General features: G+C 51.6%; 1 protein-coding gene across 8 annotated transcripts in view; it reads left to right on the top strand.

The window, feature by feature from the left end:
* Nucleotides 1–21,558, top strand: part of prex2 (phosphatidylinositol-3,4,5-trisphosphate-dependent Rac exchange factor 2) — a 943,088-nt gene that overhangs the window by 573,533 nt on the left and 347,997 nt on the right. The gene's annotated exons all lie outside the window — the stretch shown is intronic.

Here is a 21,558-nt window from a genome sequence, read left to right on the forward strand (position 1 = left end):
TCAGTAACTAGTGGTGTTCCGCAGGGGTCAGTGCTGGGACCCCAACTCTTTACATTCTATATTAACGATTTGGAGGAAGGGACCGAGTGCAACATATCCAAGTTTGCCGACGATACAAAGATGGGAGGGAAAGCAGTGAGTGAGGAGGACATAAAAAACCTGCAAAAGGACATAGACAGGCTAAGTGAGTGGGCAGAGATTTGGCAGATGCAATATAATGTTGGAAAGTGTGAGGTTATGCACTTTGGCAGAAAAAATCAAAGAGCAAGTTATTATCTAAATGGAGAGAAACTGCAAAGTGCTACAGTACAAAGGGATCTGGGGGTCCTGGTGCATGAAACACAAAAAGTTAGTATGCAGGTGCAGCAGGTGATCAGGAAGGCCAATGGAATCTTGGCTTTTTTTGCAAGAGGGATGGAGTATAAAAGCAGGGAAGTCTTGCTGCAGTTATACAGGGTATTGGTGAGGCCACACCTGGAATACTGCATGCAGTTTTGGTTTCCATATTTAAGAAAAGATATACTTGCTCTCGAGGCGGTTCAGAGAAGGTTCACTCGGTTGATTCCAGAGATGAGGGGGTTGACGTATGAGGAAAGGTTGAGTAGGTTGGGACTCTACTCATTGGAGTTCAGAAGAATGAGAGGCGATCTTATCGAAACATATAAGATTGTGAGGGGGCTTGATCGGGTGGATGTGGTGAGGATGTTTCCACTGATGGGTGAGATTAGAACTAGGGGGCATAATCTTAGAATAAGGGGCTGCCCTTTCAAAACTGAGATGAGGAGAAACTTCTTCACTCAGAGGGTAGTAAATCTATGGAATTTGCTACCCCAGAGAGCTGTGGAAGCTGCAACATTAAATAAATTTAAAATGGAGATACACATTTTCCTTGCAGATAAGGGAATTAGGGGTTACGGGGAGAGGGCAGGGAAGTGGACGTGAGTCTAGATTCAGATCAGCCATGATCCTATTGAATGGCGGAGCAGGCCCGAGGGGCCGTATGGCCTACTCCTGCTCCTATTTCTTATTTTCTTATGTTCTTTCTTTTCCTTTTCCTCTCTCTCTTTCCCCACCCCCCCCTCACCCCCACCTCCCCGGGTTAGAAAGGAAAAAATCATGCAGGGATCTTGCTCCTGACCCCTGTTTGTGGACATTAGGTCAGGATAGGATTGTCATTAGCTGTGATGCCCTGTTGGGTTGAATGTCCTGCTGACATTCACTGTCTAAGCTAATGTTTGAAGAATTACCACTTGGGAGAGGTACTAGAAGGTGAGCAGTGCCTATGGAAATGTACCCCAGCAAGGAGTTTCTGCCTGTAGAACAAGAGAAAATTGATGGGGAAGAAGAAACAAATGAAAAGAGAAGAAAAAGACCCTAAATTTGTAGGACTTAGCAACGCTAAAACTGCCGGGGTGGGGGAGGGTGTGGATGAGGAATATGGATATTTGCCCTTTTTATTTTGACCCATTTGAAATGGCACCTCTTGTGTCCATTCCCTTCTGTGCAGGTGCCACCGAAAAGGCGGGACTGATAAGATAACATCACCTACGGAAATCCCACAAGTTCCGCCTCTCTTGCTCCCTCTGCTATATATGTCCACATGAAGCAGGCATGGTAGCAGGCTCGCATCTGATCCTGGCAGAAGTGGGGTGTGTTTTTGTTTGAAGGCCAGTTTCCCCTCAACAATCAACCGTGGCGAGAATTCAAAATTAATTTTTTTAAAAACATTAGTTTGATACCCCACTTCTTTTGGAATTCGGTGCTGCAGTGATATCCCCGGGTGCTCCAACCTTGCTGTAAATGTGCTGTGAAATAGGCAAATAACCCTGACTCTGAGACTTTGGACCAGTCAGGATGTATCCAGGGAACCGGCACATGTTTCACTGGGCCCCAGATCCACTCCCTGGAGGCTACCCCTGGAATTTCCAGCCTAACCTCTTTTTATTAGGTGAGTGGATGGAGTCTTGTGAAACTTGCAAAATTCTTAAGTCACACAATTACGGTTTGTTTGGAGAAGATACAGCATAGAATAGCTTTCTCACAATTTCTGGAAGCATTCTCTGTGCAATTACCATTATGCAGATGATCTTTGAAACCTTACATTGACAGTTTGATGCAAAGCTGCTTCAACTTGTCATATCCTGATTGAAATAAGAAAATTACATAACAACACAAAGGGCTGGATTTTGATACTGGGGCGGGCTGGGGTCGTATAATCCGGATTTCGTGTTAGCCACCTGATTCTAAATCGATGTGGGAAAATGATGCCATTTTAACTTAATTGGCCAATTGAGTTCCAACGTGTGGGAACCCATGGCCAATGAGTTTTTCCAGTCTGAAAGTTGCCTCCGATGATGTCATCATTGCTGCTGCATTTAAGGTCTGCAACAAGCCATGCTTCTTCTGCAGACGGCCAAGCTTTTGCCCTTGCATGTTAGAGGCACCTGCAGGAAGAATGGCCAGCCAGAGACCTAGGTCTGCACCCCACTTTGATGACATTGCCCTGCAGGCTTTAGTAGAGGGAGCAAGAGCAAATAAAGAGGTGCTCTTCCCTTCTTCAGGGAGGAAGAAGCCTCCCCAGCGAACCAAGTCTGTGTGGATCCAGGTGGCAGAGGAGGTCAACTCTTTGTCAATAACCTGCAGAACCTGGCTTCAGTGCAGGAAGAGGTTTCATGACCTTCTGCGCACTTGAAAAGTGAGTATGAATTTTCCATCACCCTCAATCTGAGCCCCATTGCCTCTCCTCATCAGCACTCAGCTTTAGCAATCTCTTCCTCCACATCCCACTTGACACTGACATCCATGCACCCTTACCCATTCCCTCTCTCTCTATGGTCACATTCACCTAACTATTCGACTATGCAGTCCTCACACTCCCTATCACTGTGATGCAATTACAACTTATAACACACAGGGAGGGCCCTTGGTCTTGCCACCTCACTCCATCTTTGTCTCCTTCTAAGCATCTATGCTATGGATTCTCTACACTCACTCCTTCATTCTCACTCAAACTCCACTTGTCTCCCTCATTGCAGGAATAGAGAGCTCACAATAAGAGGAAAAGAGCGAGGACAGGAGGAGGGCCATCCTCAGTAGCCCAGCTCACCCCCTGGGAGGAAGGCGGTCCTGGAGATCGTGGGAGTGGAGGAAGATTCCCAAGTGGGGGATGGACAGATGGGTGCATCACAGCAAGCTGGTGACAGAATAGTTTTCCATCTCTCTCAATGACATTGCATGAGTCGCTGATAATGATTTTGAAGTTCTAACAAATGGACTTATGATCAGCTGCAATATGCAATGTGCATGTAACCTTGGCCTCACATCTCTGACTCTTTCCTTTGCTCCCCCACAGGACCATTGCAAGCACCCGTCCCCACTATCCAGGAGGAAGAGCATGAGCCTCAAGACTCCTCAGAGGAAGCTGCAACGTCTGAGGGCGCAACATCAGCAGAATTCACCGCACCCAGCACCAGCGCAGACACTCACGCCTCGGAGGGAACATCGCGAGATAGAGTAGTGTTGTCACCTGGTGTATCACAGCTCACAAGTGAGCATCAGCAGATTGTGGAGACAGGGACAGCAGTGGAGAGTCCTAGTCAGAGGGCGCAGGACACTGCCAGCTCGGCTAAGCTGCATGTCGACCCTCTGCCTCTGGGTCTATCCATAAGATCAGCGGTGCTGGAACTCCAGGAACAGATGCAGGAGTCTCTGGCAGGTTTTGTCTCCAGGGTCGCTGCGAGTGTGGAGCAAATGGAGGAGTCCATTGCGAACATGAGCAGAGCCTTTATGGAGTCATTGGCGCATGAACGCATCACCATGGAAAGGATGGCAACCTCCATGGAGGTGATAAGTCGCCAGAGTGCAGAAAACATGGTGAGTGTTCTGAAAAGAATGACATCTCTGGTGGAGCGATGGTCATCTGTTGAACAGAGAAACCAGACCTTCATGGAAGTCCTCTGAGTAGGACTGCCAGTGCAGATGCGGGTCCCCATGGCCCCCCTGATGTGCAGCAAGGTGCTCTCAAGCCACTTGCAAGCACTGAGGGGGCCCTGACCCATGAGAGGGAAGTTGGTGGCAGCCATCAAGGAAGTGGGGGCTCCTCTCTAAGCACTCACACTTCCATGCCACTGCAGAGCCCTCGGCCAGAGCCCCACCAGAGTCCACACCCAACTGAGATCGGCGTCTCAACCCCTGCACAGCCGCAGGAGCAGCAGACTGTTGGCCCTCACAGGTTCACAACCCCAGAGGACGCCCGCCAAAGGTGTCGAGACAGGAGCAGCAAGAAAGTGAGCAAGGGGCTTCCACATCTGCTGAAGCCACAGGGGAAGCACCACGTAGGAGCACGTGTAAGAGAAAGATACTGCACAAATAGTCGCAAGGGTAGTCACTTGGGTGAAATTTTATGTTTTATGTTAAAAAGCCATCAGATGATTACTGTAAATAAAAAATCTGATGACTACTGCTGTAGTTGTGGCTTGTGTCATTTTGCGAATGGGACTTCCACATTGAGGGCTTAGGATTACTTGCAATTGTCAGTATGGCGCTCAAATTGCTAGGAATCCGCTGGTTCTTGCCCATTTTCGATGCTCAGGTAAGAAGCTGCGAGGTAAAAGTGCTTGATTGGCTAGGCTAAGCAAATCTGGCCAAGATGTGTGCGTTCCTTGCATCCCGGGCAGCAGTGTTCTCGCGTATTGCTGCCGTTGGTTGATGGGCCTCTGCAAGATGTTCGTTTTCGCTCTCCTCCTCCTCCTCATCTGAGGAGGATATGTGACGAGCCACTTGGTCCTCAGGAATCTGCAAGCCATGTTGTGAAGTGCACAGCAAACCACAATGATTCTGGAGACCCTGGCTGCTGAGTACTGCAGGGCTCCACCTGATCTATCCAGGCATCTGAAGCGCATCTTCAGCAAACTGATGGTTTGCTCGATTATGGCTCTGGTGGACATGTGGCTGGAGTTGTAGCTCTCCTCAGCTTTGTTGGATGGTCTCCTCAATGGTGTCATTAGCCACGTCTTCAGGGGATAGCCCTTGTTTCCAAGTAGCCATCCGTTAAGTTGGTCTGGCGGACTGAAGGAGTCATGGCAACTGCCAGGGTACATGGCACAAACATGCAAAATTTCCTTCTTGTGGTCACGCACCAGCTGAACGTTAAGGGAGCGGAAGCCCTTGCTGTTGACAAAAATACCTGGATTGCGATGGGGTTCCTTAAGGGCCACATGTGTGCAGTCAACGATGCCCTGCACCCTTGGAAAGCCTGCCAGATTAGCTAATCCAACCGCACGCGCCGTGACACTTGCTTGATCCTTGGTGAAATGGATGCGATTGTGCGCGATGGCAAAGAGGGCATCGGTTACCCGCGTGATGCAAGTGTGTGCGGCCACCTGGGAGATGCCGCTAATGTCTGCTGCTGATCCCTGGAATGAGTCTGAGGCAAAACATTGTGCGCGGTGGTGGCTTTGGCAGCCACTGGTAAGGGGTGTCCACCTGGTCCTCTGGGCTCCAGGTCTTGTTGCAGCATTGCGCAGATGTCACCCACTACCTCTCGCGAAGGTCGGAGCCGCCTTTGGCACTGCTGCTTAGACATGTTGAGGTAGCTGACCCTGTGTCTGTTGACCCTGTTTGGGGGGTATCTCCTGCGCTAACGAGCTTCCAAGCGCTGGCCCCTTCTGGCCTGTGCAGCTTCAGGTGGGTGAGCAGCAGCTTGGCGCTCCTGTTGTTGCTGCTGATGTTGGTGCTGCTGTTGTTCATGGTTCTGCTGGTGCCGTGGCTGGTCTTCATCCTCATCTGATGTCCAGAAGGGAAGGAAATAAATGGCTCCCATGCTTCTGGTAGATGCCTCAGTTGAGGAAGCGCTCAGTCAAGGTCGCGAGAGGGGTTTCCCAGGAGGTCACACTGGAGATGGGTGTCAGGCTCCAAACTTCCACAGCTGTGGTTATGCCTTCTAAAAGTTCCCCCAGACCTGAGACTACAAAGTTCTGCCACCTGCAAATGATGGCTGATCAAATCTCCTATTTAATGTTTGAGCTGCAGCTGATAGTCAGCAATCCAATTGTGCTACCACCAGGTTTCACCGTCGTGTTTCAGAACAGGCGTGCTTCACGTGGGAAAAGGGTTAAAATCACAAAGGCCTATCAAAATGGCATTATAGAGGCAATTTAGTGCTTGTTAAGGGCCTTAACGGCCTATCCCGCCTCTTGGAGGCGGTATGGAGACGGGACCAGTAGACACGATTTAATGAAAATTGCATGGAGGCGGGGTTGGGCCTGCCCGCCAGTTTTTGCAATTTTATCCCCCCACACGCCTCCAATCCCGCCCCAACGGCCCGATGAAATTCAAGCCCAAAATGTTGCAGCATGTGAGTATGTTAATAAGAACATAAGAAATAGGAGCAGGAGTAGGCCTCTCGAGCCTGCTCCGCCATTCAATAAGATCATGGCTGATTTGATCTTGGCCTCAACTCCACTTTCCTGCCCGTTCCCCATAACTCTTGACACCCCTGTTTTTCAAATATCTGTCTATCTCCGCCTTGAATATATTCAATGACTCCGCCTCCACAGCTCTCTGAGGTAGAGAATTCCAAAGATTCATGACCCTCAGAGAAGAAATTCCTCCTCATCTACGTTTTAAATGTGCGACCTCTTGAAACTATACCCCACGAGGGGAAACATCCTCCCTGCATCTACCCTCTCAAGCCCCCTCAGAATCTTATATGTTTCATTAAGATCACCTCTCATTCTTCTAAACTGCAATGAATATAGGCTCAACCTGCGCAACCTTTCTTCATAAGACAACCCCTTCAACTCAGGCATTAACCTCGTGAACCTTCTCCGAACTGCTTCCAATGCAAGTATATCCCTCCTTAAATAAGGAGACCAAAACTGCACGCAGTACTCCAGGTGTGGTATCACCAGCGCCCTGTACAGTTGTAGTAAGGCTTCCCTACTTTTATACTCCATCCCCCTTGCAGTAAAGGCCAACATTCTATTTGCCTTCCTAATTACTTGCTGTATCTGCAAGCTAACATTTTGGCCTAGAAATTCAGTTGGTAGCGCCAGCCGCTAGCGCCTTAAGAGGGCGATAAGTGGGGCGTGAAGCGGCTAGCGCCTGGGCGCGGCGTGATCTGCGCCTCTCGTGAACTTGAGTGGACATTTAGCGGCGGCGCAAAACCGCAACGCCCGCTCAGCTGCGCGCGCAGATCCTGACGTCATTTCATGGTGCAACACCCTTGGTGCGCCCCGAACCGGAACTTCAGTGGCGCCCCCCTTTCCGCCTGGTGCTCCCAGTGACTGGTTGCGTGGAACGGTTCCCAGTCGCTGTGGGGCTGGGGGGTTGCTATTTAAAGGGGGCTCTTCCTGCCTTCTTAGTGGTAGCCATTTTGGACCACTCCTGTGTGAGAGAGAGAGAGATTTGCAGAGAGACAAAGGGAGAGAGCTTTCTGCTTTGACTCGGCGCTCGCACAGGTACTTCTGGCTTCAGCCCAGAGCTTTGCAGTTGGATTGATTTCTCAGTGCCATAGCCTTGAGTGGCCACATATAATGGGGGCTGCAATGGGTGGAAACGTTGGGTTTCTCCATTGCATTGAGAGGGCTCAGAGACGCCGAGAGAGAGTGCAATCATGGCCAGACGGAGGAGGACCAACAGGCATCGGCACAGGAGGCCTTACCTTCCCAGGGTATACCGCCAGCAGTTCTCCTACTTCAACATGTCTGAGGAGCAGTGCATTCGGAGGCTTCGATTCAGAAAGGAGGTGGTCACTGAGATCTGCCACCTGCTTCAGAGAGTTCTGCAGCCTCAGCTGAGGAGCAGGACGTCTCTGTTGGTGGCAGTGAAGGTGACAGTGGCTCTCAACTTCTATGCCACCGGCTCCTTCCAATCCGCTACTGGGGACATTGCCAATGTCTCCCAGTTCGCGGTGCATTGCTGCATCTGCCAAGTCACGAATGCCCTCTTCAAAAGGAGACGTCAGTACATTTCCTACGCCATGACCCTGGACAAGCAGCAGGAGCGCGCAATGGGATTTGCAAGAATAGTGGGCTTCCCCATGGTCCAGGGCGCCATTGACTGCACGCATGGGGCTTTGCGGGCGCCTCTAGAGAATGCCGAGGATTACCGCAACCGGAAGGGGTTCCACTCGTTGAACGTGCAGTTGGTGTGTGACCACAGGCAGCTGATACTAGCTGTCAATGCCCGCTTTCCAGGCAGCAGCCACGACGCCTTCATCCTGTGCCAGACTTCTGTGGCAGAAGCCCCGGCTCACCCAGGAGGCTGGCTTCTCGGGGACAAGGGCTATCCTTTGTGCACCTGGCTGATGACCCCGCTCCGTGCACCCAGCACCCCTGCTGAAGAGCGATACAATGACGGCCATCAAGCGACCAGGAACATCATTGAGCACACAATCGGCTTGCTAAAGCAATGGTTCCACTGTCTGGACCATTCCGGGGAGCCCTTCAGCACTTGCCTGAGCGAGTCTCCCATTTCATTGTAGTGCGCTGCATGCTGCACAACCTGGCTATCCTCAGGACTCAGCCACTGCCAGCAGACATTGGAGGACCACCAGAGGAGGAGGAGGAGGAGGAGCACCAAGACGGGAGGGAGGCACAAAGTGCAAGGGCCGTCCATCAGCGGCTTATTGCAAGTCGGTTCTAGGCCCCCTCTCAGGGAATGGCTTGTGCCATTAAAAGAACATGAATTGACCCGCTCCGCAATCCCTGAGCCGGTCAAGGCAACAAATAGTTCAAAGTGCAAACATGCACAATCTGAATAAAGACAATTATTTATTTAACAAACTCTGTGCCCTTCCCGCATGACGAACAAATACAGAGAAACCCCCCAAAAAACAGTCAGACACATAACTGGCTCTCACAACCTGGAGACAATGAACAAAAGAGTTAAACAAAAATGACCATGATCCTCGGCCTTCACAAAAAAAAACACAGCATTTTGCCACACCTCCTACTTTTTGGCCTGCGAGGGTGATCTGCCTCGCTTGCGAGATTGGCCCCTTCCCACCCTGCAGCTCCTCCGCAATGGGACCCCAGTGGCTGCAGCAAGGCTGGGGGAAGGCTGCTGAGGGTCAGATAGTGAGTCGGCAGATGCCCTTGGGGGACAACCTGGACCAGCTCTGGGCCTGGAGGGCCCAGCTGCTGACTGCTCCAACTCTGCTTGGGCGGCAGCAGTCTGTCCTACGGGTGGTGGCAGCTGCAGTGGAGGAGTGACAGTGTTGGCAGCAGCCTGACAGAGCACAGGCACTCCCTGGTCGGATGAGACACTGGCACTCGCACGGGGCAGCACTGAACCATGCGCAGCAATCTGCTGAAGCACAGACTGCTGGCCTGCTGCGGCACGGCGAGGGCCCCGGCGAATCCTGCCCGATCCAGTGAGGGTGGCAGCAGTTAGTGCTCATGTGGCCCTGATCTGTGTCTGCATCAGACCAGCCAGTGACTGCATGGCACGACTGAGCACTTGGCTGGAAGCCGCCTGTGCTGCACCGAAGTCCTGCAGACTCCTTGCCTGTGCTGCCCGAATTCCTGTACACTCCTTGCCAGTGACTCTATGGAGTCAGGCATCCTTGCCACTGCAGCCATGAGCTCAGTGTGCCTGCGCTCCGCCTGGGCGCCCATTTCAGCAAGGAGCCGCACCTCCTCTGCGCTCACTGTAGCAGGACTGGAGGCCACACTCTCCCTCCGGGGAGAAGGCCGCCGAGCTTCCCTACCCCCCCGCATTACTGCAGCCCGCTGGGCTCCGGAGCTTCACCCTCCTCAGACCCTTCCCCACTGCTCCCCTCCAGGGAAGACGTGTCCCCATTATGGCCATGGGCTGCCTCGGCTGAGGGTGGCACTGATGTTCCGGCTTCCTCTTCCTCCTCCTCGCCTTCTGATTCACTCACAGTGGCAGCTTGAGGGCCCGCCTCCTCACCTCATGAATCAGCATCTGAAAGCAGGGAGGTACAAGAGTTGCTTGAGGACAGGGCGGCAGCGAGGGAGGCATGAGTGCTGCAATGCACTGCGTTGGTTCGATAGTGGCAAAAGATGCTGGTGTGAGGCACAAGTGGAAAGAGAGGTCAAAAAGGTGATGACCTTACCATTGCTGTCCAGAACAGGGTCGGCATCTCCAGTGGCGATGGGGCCAATCAGCCGGCCTGCCATAATCCGTTCCACTCACTGCTCCAGATCGCTGAGGTCTTTAATTTCAGGACGGCCTCCCCCGGTCCATTGCTGCTGCCTCCTATTGTGGGCCAGCTTGCCCTGCAAGAGAAAGGACGGGCTCTGAGTACAGTGTCAAGCCCTGATCTTGGCTGCACTGCCTCCCATGATCAAATAGCCCTTACAGTGTGTAAAGTGGTGAATGGGCATGTGATCTTCATGAGAGGCCCATAGGTGTTGGATGAGGGCTGGGCATTGGGTCTTTCAGGACCCTTTGGCCATAAAGTGAGGTGCACATGCAGGGATGAAGAGGATACTGGAAAGGGTACTCACCCTGACAACCCGAGTGAGGTCGTTGAACTTCTTCCTGCATTGCGTTGGGCTCCTAGGTACCATGCTGCTGGAGGTCACTCTGTGTGCCACCTCCCTCCAAGCTTTTCGATATTCATTGGGCAGCGGCCTCCTGCCACTGTCCGGAAAGAGGATAGGTCGCCTGCGCTCCACTGCGCCAACCAGAACCTTCAGGGCCCCCTCACTGAAGCGCTGCGCTCTCTCCCTGGCCCTCTCCATGGTCGTAGGCGTAACGATGTCGCAGCAGGTCTGTCTAGGCCGAGAATCAGGGCTCCAATGTGCAAGGCGTGGCTGCAAGCCAAATCGACCCTCCCCCTTTAAGAGGTGACTGGCGCCAGCGTGTCTGCCTGCAATCGCTAACTGGCCGCACCTGCGCTGCGCCCGCCCTCGGTGGTAGCGCCTCGCCTCTCCGACTTAGCGCCTTAGGATAGTCGTGCAGCGCCTGCTTTAGCACAGCAAGAACCTCTTGGGGCGAAGCAACTCAATTTCACTGAAGGTGGCGCTAAGTTGCGCCGGGCGCTAAATTTAGCGCACGCTCGACTGTAGCGCCCCAAATGTGGCGATACTGAATTTCTAGACCTTTGTGTTTCATGTACGAGGACCCCCAGATCCCTCTGTACCGCAGCATTTTGTAGTCTCAATGCATTTAAATAATAATTTGCTTTTTTATTTTTCCTACCAAAGTGGATAACCTCACATTTTCCCACATTATGCTCCATCTGCCAAATTGTTGCCCACTCACTGAACCTGTCTATATCCCTTTGCAGACTCTTTGGGTGCAATTTTCCTATTGGAAGCGGGTTGGGAGTGGCTTTGCGGGTGGGCGAGTGCTGAACCCGTCTCCACTGTCAGGTGGGAAAAAGTTGGGATTTCCCCCTAATTGCCCAATTAACTCCAGGCGTGTGGGTTCCCCTCGGCCAATTTCTCTTTTTGGACTGAAACTCACTTCTGCTGACATCACTTATGCAGCTTCATTTAAGGGCCGCTTGCTTCCTTGGCTCATTTCATTGGTTTTTGTGGATGCTGCACACTTTTGCATTGAGAAGAGATGGCCAACTCGAGAGCCAGAGCCTCCCCGAGGTTGTCAGATGAGTTTCTGAGTATTTTGGTTGAGGGGGTAAGAGCTAGCAAGGAGGTGCTCTTTCCCTCATCTGGGAGGAAGAAGCCTCCCACACAAACCAAGGCTGTGTGGGTGCAGCTGGCATGGGATGTAACCTCCAGATCTGTGTGCAGCAGAACATGGCTGCAGTGCCGCAAGAGGTTCAATTACCTTGTAAGATCAGCCAAAGTGAGTATACCATCAGCTTGACCCTCCTTCTGCTCCCCTTCTCCTCTCATCACCAGCACTCTGCATTGTCAACCTCCTCCTCCACATCCCACTTTACCCTTAAAACCCTTGCACCCTTCACCATCCCTCTCACTCTATGAACCCAATCACTTCACGATTCGACTATGCTGCCCTCACACTCCCTATCAATGTTATGCAATGACAATGACTAACAACGCACAGGGAGGGCCCTTGGACATGGAACCTCACTCCATCTTTGTCTCCTTCTAAGTATCTATGCTCTGGACTCTCTACACTCACTTCATCATTCTCTCTCAAACTCCACTTATCTCCCACATTGCAGGAAAAGAGGGCCCAGAATAAAAGGGAAAGGGCGAAAACTGGAGGAGGGCCACCTTCCCTCGCCCATTTGACCAATGCTGAAGAGGCGGCCCTGGAAATCATTGGCGCGGAGGTGGAGGTGGAAGTGGGGGACGGACAGACAGGTGCAGCAGTGCAAGCTGGTGACAGAATAGTCTTGCTTCTCTCTCTTTTACATTGCAGGAGTCATTAAATGGCTGCTAATGTACATTTATAGAATGGCAATTGATAATTTTTATATTCGCTTATGGGATCTGGGCGTCGCTGGCAAGGCCAGCATTTATTGCCCATCCCTAGTTGCCCTTGAGAAGTTGGTGGTGAGCCGCCTTCTTAAACCGCTGCAGTCTGTGTGGTGAATGTACTCCCACAGTGCTGTTAGGTAGGGAGTTCCAGGATTTTGACCCAGTGATGATGGAGGACCAGCGATATACTTCTAAGTCAGGATGTTGAGTGACTTGGAGGGGAACTTAGAGGTGGTGGTATTCCCATGCGCCTGCTGCCCTTGTCCTTCTAGGTGGAAGAGGCCGTGGGTTTGGGAGATGCTGCTGAAGAAGCCTTGGCAAGTTGCTGCAGTGCATCTTGCAGATGGTACACACTGCAGCCACAGTACGCCGGTGGTGGAGAGAGTGAATGTTTAATGTGGTGGATGGGGTGCCAATCAAGCGGGCTGCTTTGTCCTGGATGGTGTCGAGCTTCTTGAGTGTTGTTGGAGCTGTTCTCATCCAGGCAAGTAGAGAGTATTCCATCACACTCCTTACTTGTGCCTTGTAGATGGTGGAAAGGCTTTGGGGAGTCAGAAGATGAGACACTCGCCGCAGAATACCTAGCCTCTGATCTGCCCTTGTTACCACAGTATTTATGTGGCTGGACCAGTTAAGTTTCTGGTCAATGGTGAACACCCAGGATGTTGATGGTGGGGGATTCGGTGATGGTAATGCCATTGAATGTCAAGGGGAGGTGGTTAGACTCTCGCTTGTTGGAGATAGTCATTGCCTGGCACATCTGTGGCATGAATGTTACCTGCCACTTATCAGCCCAAGCCTAAACGTCGTCCAGGTCTTGTTGCATGTGGGTATGGACTGCTTCATTATCTGAGGAGTTGTGAATGGCGCTGAACACTGTGCAGTCATCAGCGAACATCCCCATTTCTGACCTTATGTCGGAGGGAAGGTCATTGATGAAGCAGCTGAAGATGGTTGGGCCTAGGACACTGCCCTGAGGAACTCCTGCAGTGATGTCCTGGTGCTGTGATGATTGACCTACAATCACCACAACCATCTTCATTTGTGTTAGGTATGACTCCAGCCACTGGAGCCTTTTCCCCCTGATTCCCATTGACTTCAGTTTTACTAGGGCTCCTTGATGCCACACTCGGTCAAATGCTGCCTTGATGTCAAGGGCCATTGCATGTGCATGCCACACTACCGTAACATCTCTAATTCATTCCTTTACAACCACACAGGACCATCGACAGATATCCTCTCCACTGTCCAGGAGGAAGAGGCTGAGCTGGAAGACTCCTCAGAGGAACCTGCAACCTCTGAGGACGAAGCATCAGCAGATGTAAGCACACCCAGCACCAGCGCAGATACGCACACCTCGGTGGGACCTTCGGGACATAGAGTAGTGTTGTCACCTGGTGTATCACAGCTGACGTGAGCATCAGCAGGTGGTGGAGACAGGGACAGCAGTGGAGAATCCTCGTCGGAGACTGCAGGGCTCTCCCAGCTCTGCTCAGCTGCATGTGGACCCTGTGCCTCTGGGGCCATCCAGAAGAAGAGCGGTGCTGGAACTCCAGGAACAGGTGCAGGAGTCTCTGGCAGGTTTTGTCTCCAGGGTCGCTGCGAGTGTGGAGGGGATGGAGGAGTCCACCTCGAATATGAACAGAGCCTTTGTGGAGGCATTGGCGCATGAGCGCATCTCCTCGGAAAGGTTGGCTTCCTCCGTGGAGTCGATGTCTACCTCTGTGGTATCAATGGCTGCCTCTCTGCAGACGATGGCCATGACCATGGAGGAGATAAGTCGCCAGAGTATTGAAAACATGGTCAATGCTCAGAATAGACTGACATCTCTGGAGGAGCGATGGCCAGCTGTTGATAAGAGAGACCAAGCTTCATGGAAGTCCTCAGCAGTATAACTGCCAGTGCAGATACGGGTCCCCATGGCCCCCCTGATGTGCAGCAAGGTGCTCTCAAGCCACTTGCAAGCGCTGAGGGGGACCTGACCCATGAGAGGGAAGTTGGTGGCAGCCATCAAGGAAGTGGGGGCTCCTCTCCAAGCGCTCACACTTTCATGCCACTGCATTGCCCTCGGTCAGAGCCCCATCAGAATCCTCACTCAACTGAGATGGGCGTCTCAGACCCTGCACAGCAGCAGGAGTAACAGATTTTTGGCGAGCCCTCACAGGCTCGCAATCCCAGAGGAAGCCTGCCAAAGGTGTCGAAGCAGGAGCAGCATGAAAGTGAGCAAGGGCCTCCACTTTTGCTGAAGCCACAGGGGAAGCACCACGTAGGAGCACGCATAAGAGGAAGATAAAGCACAATTAGTCACACGAGCAGTCACTTGGGTGTTTTTTTGTGTTTAATGATTAAATGCCATCCCTTTGTCAATGTATTAAACTCTGGTGATGGCAAACTGTTGACATTATGGCCTCTGTGATTTCGGTTTTGGAAGTTCCACATTGCGGCCTCAGTGAGGCTCGCTTGGTCAGGTTGGTGGTCAGAGTGAGAGGAAGCCAGAGAGTCATGTCCATTGTCTATCTTGTGCTAAGAAGGAGCCAAGCACATGTGCTAGAATGGGCATCCTAAGCAAATCTGGCCAAGATGAGTGCATCCCTTGCATTCCGACCAGCAATGTGCTCGCATGCTGCTGCTGCTGCTGGTTGATGCACCTCTACTCAGTCATCCTCCTCCTCCTCCTCCTCTTCATCTGAGGAGACTATGTACTGAGCCACTTGCTCCTCAGGAAGCTTCAAGCCACGATGCTGTGTGTTGTTGTGCAGCGCACAGCAGACCACGACCATTCTGGAGACCCTGGCTGCTGAGTACTGCAGGGCTTCACCTGATCTGTCAAGGCACCTGAATCGTACCTTCAGCAAGCTGATGGTTTGTTCGATGATGGACCTGGTTGAAATGTGGCTGGCGTTGTAGCGCTCGTCAGCTTTGTTCGATGGCCTCCTGATCAGCGTCATTAGCCATGTCTTCGGGGGGCAGTCCTTCTCTCCAAGTAGCCATCCATTAAGTTGGTTTGGCGGATTGAAGAGCGGAGGCACACTGGACTGCTGCAGGATGAACGAGTCATGGCAACTGCCACAGTACTTGGCGCAAACATGCAAAATCTCCTTCTTGTGGTTACACACCAGCTGTACGTTGAAGGAGTGGAAGCCCTTGCGGTTGACAAAAATAGCTGGGTTGTGATGGGGTGCCCTAAGGGTCACGTGTGCAGTCTATGATGCCCTGCACCATTGGCAAGACTGCCATATTTGCGAATCCAACCACATGCGCGGTTATACTTGCTTGGTCAGTTGAAAAGTTGATGTAATTGTGCGCGTTTGCGAAGAGGGCATCGCTAACCTGCGTGATGCAACTGTGGGTGGCTGACTGGGAGATGCCGCTGATGTCTGCTGATGATCCTTGGAAGGAGCCTGAAGCAAAAAAGTTGAGTGTGGTGCTGACTTTGACGGTCACTGGTAAGGGGTGTCCACCGGATGCTCTGGACTCTAGGTGTCAGTGCAGCATTGCGCAGATGTCTCCGACAACCTCTAGCGAAAGTCTCAGCCTCCTTTGGCATGGCTGCTCACTCATGTTGAGGAAGCTCATCCTCTGTAAACCCTGTGTTGGGGGTATCTCCTGCGGCGACCTGCTGTCATGCGCTGGCGCCTTCTGCCCTGTGCACCATCAGGTGGGTGAGCAGCAGGTTGGCTCTCCTGCTGCTGTTGCTTCTGTTCTGCCCGGTTCTGCTGCAGCTGTGGCTGCTCCCCGTCCGAATTTGAGGTGCATGATGAAAGGAAATAAATGTTTCCCATGCTGCTGGTAGATACCTCCGTTGGGGAAGCGCTCAGTCCAAGTGGGGTGAGGGTTTTCCCTGGAGGTCCCAAAGTAGATAGATCTCAGCTGCACCACCTCCGACTTCAGTAGGCCTGGAAAAAATGATCAAAGACCTGTGCAACAAAAGTTCTGCCACTTCCAACTCATCCCTGTTGAAAGCTCCGTTTTTATGTTGGAGCTGCAGCTGTGAGGAGGCCAGCCACTTGTCAACCCGCCAGGATTAGCTGGCGTGGTTTAGGAGCGGCGTGCAATGCACTGTAAATGTAGGATAATAACAAAGGCCTGGCAAAATAGGATTACAGAGGCCCTTAAGCGCTTGTTAAGGGTCTTAAGTGCCTATGGTCGAATCGCACTCCTGAAGCCCACCTCTGGCAAAGTTGCGCAGAGGCTTGGAGGCGGGTTCCAAACCTGCACTCACTTTTTGCAATTTTACCAACTGTCCCACCTCCAAACCCTCCTCCTCAGGGCTGGGAAAATCGCCCCTTTTGTGTCCTCCTCACAACTTGCTTTCCCACCTATCCTTGTATCATCAGCAAATTTGGCTACAGTACACACGGTTCCTTCATCCAAGTCATTAATATTGATTGTAAATAGTTGAGGCCCCAGCACTGATCCCTGTGGCACCCCATTAGTTACAGTTTGTCAACCTGAAAATGATCCATTTATCCCGACTCTTTGTTTTCTGTTAGTTAGCCAATCCTCTATCCATGCTAATATATTACCCCCAACTCCGTGAGCTCTTATCTTGTGCAGTAACCTTTTATGTGACACCTTATTGAATGCCTTCTGCTACGGCCTAGAAATTCGGTAGGCTTAGCGCCGCTTTTGAGGCGCTAGAGGGCCTAGCGCCGGAGTTATGGCCAGTTTGGAAATTGAGTGGGTCCCTAAATCGGCGTTAGGCCATTAGCGCTGCGCCGGCACCGATGACGTCATCGGTGTGCGCAGCGTCCCGGTTGCCATGGTAACCCGCCCGAACTCCAAAATTGACTTGCGGCCGCCTCGCCCGTGGCAGCCGCAAGCAACGTTCTGGCAGAGGTGCCTTACTGGACTTTGCGCCGGCGCATTAAAGGCCCCGCGGCGGCCGGCCGCTTTCCCGCCAGCCGCCTGGCCGCAGCTCCCTCCCCGGACTTCTCCCCCCCCCCCCCCCCGGGACAGATGCAAGCCCGGCACTTGTCCGAGGTGCCGGGCTCATTTTTACAATGATTTTCGCGGGCCGCGGCCGGGTGCAGGCAGCTCCTCCTTAAGGGAAGGAGGAGGCCTGCACTTCCCGAACCTGCCGCACCGCAGCGGGCGCCGCAGCGCCGGAATAGCGCCGCAATTCAGCGCGTAGTGCCAGTTTTCAGGCGCAAACAGCTTTCAGCAGCGCCGGCAGCCGTTTGGGCGCAGAACTAGTGAATTTTTGGCCCGCCCAGCGCGACTTAGCTCCGGCACTAACTTCCGGCGCTAAAGCCGTCGCTGCGCCAAAACCCAATTTCTAGGCCGTCTACTGGTTCCCTTTTATCCACCTTGCTCGTTACATCCTCAAAGAACTCTGGTAAATTTGTCAAACACAATTTCCCTTTCATTAAACCATGTTGACTCTGCTTGATTGTATTATGATTTTCTAAATGTCCTGCTATTACTTCCTTAATAATGGATTCCAGCATTTTTCCAATGACAGATGTTAGATGCCTGGCCTATAGTCTCCTGCCTTCTGCCTCCCTCCTTTCTTGAATAGGGGCTTTACATTTGCGGTTTTCCAATCCATTGGGACCTCTCCAGAATCCAGGGAATTTTGGTGGGTTACAACCAACACATCCACTATCTCTGCAGCCACTTCTTTTAAGACCCTAAGATGTAGGCCATCAGATCCAGGGGACTTGTCAGCCTTTAGTCCCATTAGTTTGCTTAGTACTTTTTCTCTAGTGATAGTCATTGTTTTAAGTTCCTCCCTCCCTCCAGCCCCTTGATTATCAATTATTATTGGGATGCTTTTAATGTCTTCTACTGTGAAGACCGATACAAAATATTTGTTCAAAGGCTCTGCCATTTCCTTGTTTCCCATTATTAATTCCCCAGTCTCCTCCTCTAAGGCAACAACATTGATTTTAGCTACTCTCTTCCCTTTTATATACCTGTAGAAGCTCTTACTGTGTGTTTTTGTGGGCCAGAAATTCGGGTCCCCGTGGGTGAGTACGCGCTGTGTACTCACGCGTAGGGCCAACGAAAGTGCCGGTTTTGTGCATGCTCTGCGCATGCGCTGGAAACCGGAACTTCCGTTCCCTTGAAGGAAGGGGCTCACAGCTCAAACGCATGTGCCGGAGAGGCAGCACGTACGCCTGGAACTTCCATTTTTTTTACAGGTTTCCCCGGGAGGGTAAGTCTCTAGCAGCTGTGCATTTAAAAAGCTTTTAACAAGGTAAGTGGTGAATTAAGTAAAATTAAAACATTTTTTCCACAGGTTTATTATTTTTAAATACTTTAAAGAAAGGTAAGTTTATTTTTAGCCCTGTTAAAAACTGTAATTAATTTTTTCAAAAATTTAAATTATTTTTTAAAATAGTTATTTTATGTAATTTATAGTTATTTTAAAAATGTGATTAAAAAAAAAAAATTATTTGAAGTTTTAGTTAGGTTTTGGGGCCGATCTCTATTCATAGATTTGACAGGTCTTCCTGTCAAATCTATGAATAGAGATTCCCTGCTACGATTGGCTCTCCATGGCCCACGTGATCCCAGGGGACGCTTCGAACTAACTGCACCCCTGGGATACGCAAGCACTGCGCGCCGGCAGCTGGAGGAGGCCCAGGATCGGAATCCCACGCGGGCCCACAACACGACGGCAGGCGCGCTATGTAAGTGCAGGTCGGGGGCTTGCACCCGCGGGAAGCCTCCTACCCGAATTTCTGGGTTGCTAGTTTGCTTTCATAATCTATCTTCTCCCTCTTTATTATTTTTTTAGTCATCCTTTGCTGGTTTCTAAAAAATTCCCAATCCTCTGGCCTACCACTAATCTTCACAACATTGTATGCTTTTTCTTTCAATTTGATACCATCCTTAACTTCCTTAGTTAGCCATGGATGGTTCATCCTTCTCATAGAGGGCTCAATTTTGGCCAGGCCGGAGGAGGCGGGATTGGAGGCGTGTGAGGTGGTAAAATCACAAAAAATGTCATGCGGGCCCGATCCAGCCTTTTTCCCGCCTCTGAGCAATTTTCCCAGAATCAGGGTTTCAGACCTTAAGGCCCTTAACAACCACTTAATTGCCTCTATAATCCCATTTTGAGAGGCCTTTCTGATTTTACCACTTTTCCCACCTGCTGCACGTCTCCTCTGGAACACGCCAGTGAATCCTGGCGGCCTCACAAGTGGATTGTTTACTAACAGCTGCAGCTCCACCATTAAAAAGGAGTTTTCAGCAATCATCATTTGCAGGTGGCAGAAATTTGTTGTCTCAGGTCTGGGGGAACTTTTAGCGGCCTACTCATTGTTGTGGATGTTTGGAGCCTGAGACCCATCTCCACTGTGACCTCCTGGGATACCCCTCTCCCCACCTTGACTGAGTGCTTCCTCAACTGAGGTATACAGCAGAAGCATGGGAACCATTTATTTCCTTTCCTCCTGGACATCAGATTCGGATGAAGACCACCCGGGGCAGCAGCAGAACCCTGAACAACAGCAGCACCAACTGCAGGAGCAAAAACAGTTGCTCCTGCTGTTTGTGCTGCTCACCCACCTGAAACTGCACAGGACAGAAGATGCCAGAGCGCGCCCACATTGCTGCCCGGGATGTAAGGGACGCACTCATGTTGGCCAGATTTGCTTAGCCTGCACAATCAAACACTTTGGCCTGGCACCTTCTTACCAGAGCATCGACAATGGACAAGAACCTGCGGATTCCTATCATTCTGACCACCATACTGACAATTACAAGTCACTCTAAGCCCTCAATGTGGAAGTCCCATTTGCGAAATGACACAGGCCACAACTTCAACAGATTGCCATCAGAAATTTTTATCACAACAAGCAATTGATGGCATTTCAAAAATATACACAACATAACACCCATGTGACTACCCTTGTGACTACTTGTGCATTATCTTCCTCTTACGCGTGCTCCTACGTGGTGCTTCCCCTGTGGCTTCAGCAGATGTGGAGGCCCCCTGCTCACTTTCTTGCTGTTCCTGTCTCGATGCCTTTGGCGGTCGTCCTCTGGGGTTGCGAACCTGTGAAGGCTCGGCAACAGTCTGCTGCTCCTGCAGCTGTGCAGGGGATGAGACGCCCATCTCAGTTCGGTGAGGACCCTGGTGGGTCTCTGACCGAGGGCTCTGCAGTGGCATGGTCGTGTGAGCGCTTGGAGAGGAGGCCCTACTTCCCTGTTCTCTGCCACCAACATCCCTCTCATGGGTCAGCCCCACCTCACAGCTAGCAAGTGGCTTGACAGCACCTTGCTGCACATCAGGGGGGCCATGAGGATCCATTTCTGCACTGGAAGTCCTACTCCAGAGGACTTCAATGAAGGTCTGGTTTCTATGCTTAATAGCTGACCATCGCTCCTCAAGAGATGCCAGTCTATTCTGAACAATGACCATGTTTTCAACACTCTGGCGACTTAACTCCTCCATGGCCATAGCCATCCTCTTCTCTACCGTAGTCCCTTTCCATGGAGGTTGCCATCCTTTCCATGGTGATGCGTTCATGCGCCAATGCCTCCACAAAGGCTCTGTTCATGTTCGCGATGGACTCTTCCATTCGCTCCACACTCGCAGCGACCCTGGAGACAAAACCTGCCAGAGACTCCTGCGCCTGTTCCTGGAGTTCCAGCACCGCTCTCCTGGATGGACCCAGAAGCACAGGGTCGACATGCAGCTGTGCCAAGCTGGCAGAGTCCTGTGCCCTCTGATGAGGACGCTCCACTGTTGTCCCTGTCTCCACCATCTGCTGATGCTCACTTGTGAGCTGTGATACACCAGGTGCCAACACTACTCTATCTCGCGAAGGTCCCACCGAGGTGTGACTGTCTGCACTGGTGCTGGGTGTGCTGAATTCTGCGCCCTCAGAGATTGCAGCTTCCTCTGAGGAGTCTTGAAGCTCAGGCTCTTCCTTCTGGACAGTGGGGCGGGGGCTTTTGATGGTCCTGTGGGGGAGTAAAGGAAAGAGTTAGAGATGTGAGGTCAAGGTTACATGAACATTGAATAGTGCAGATGATCATAAGTCAATCTGTTAGAGCATCAGATTCATTATCAGTGACTCATGCAATGTCAATGAGAGAGATGCCAAACTATTCTGTCACCAGCTTGCTGTGATGCGCCTGTCTGTCCGTCCCCCACTTGGGAATCCTCCTCGATCATGACGATTTCCAGGGCCGCCTCCTCCCAGGCGGTGAGCTGGGC

The sequence above is a fragment of the Somniosus microcephalus genome, chromosome 7, assembly GCF_052327205.1.
Source record: "Somniosus microcephalus isolate GS21.2 chromosome 7, FLI_Smic_1.0, whole genome shotgun sequence".
Taxonomy (NCBI): Eukaryota; Metazoa; Chordata; class Chondrichthyes; order Squaliformes; family Somniosidae; genus Somniosus; species Somniosus microcephalus.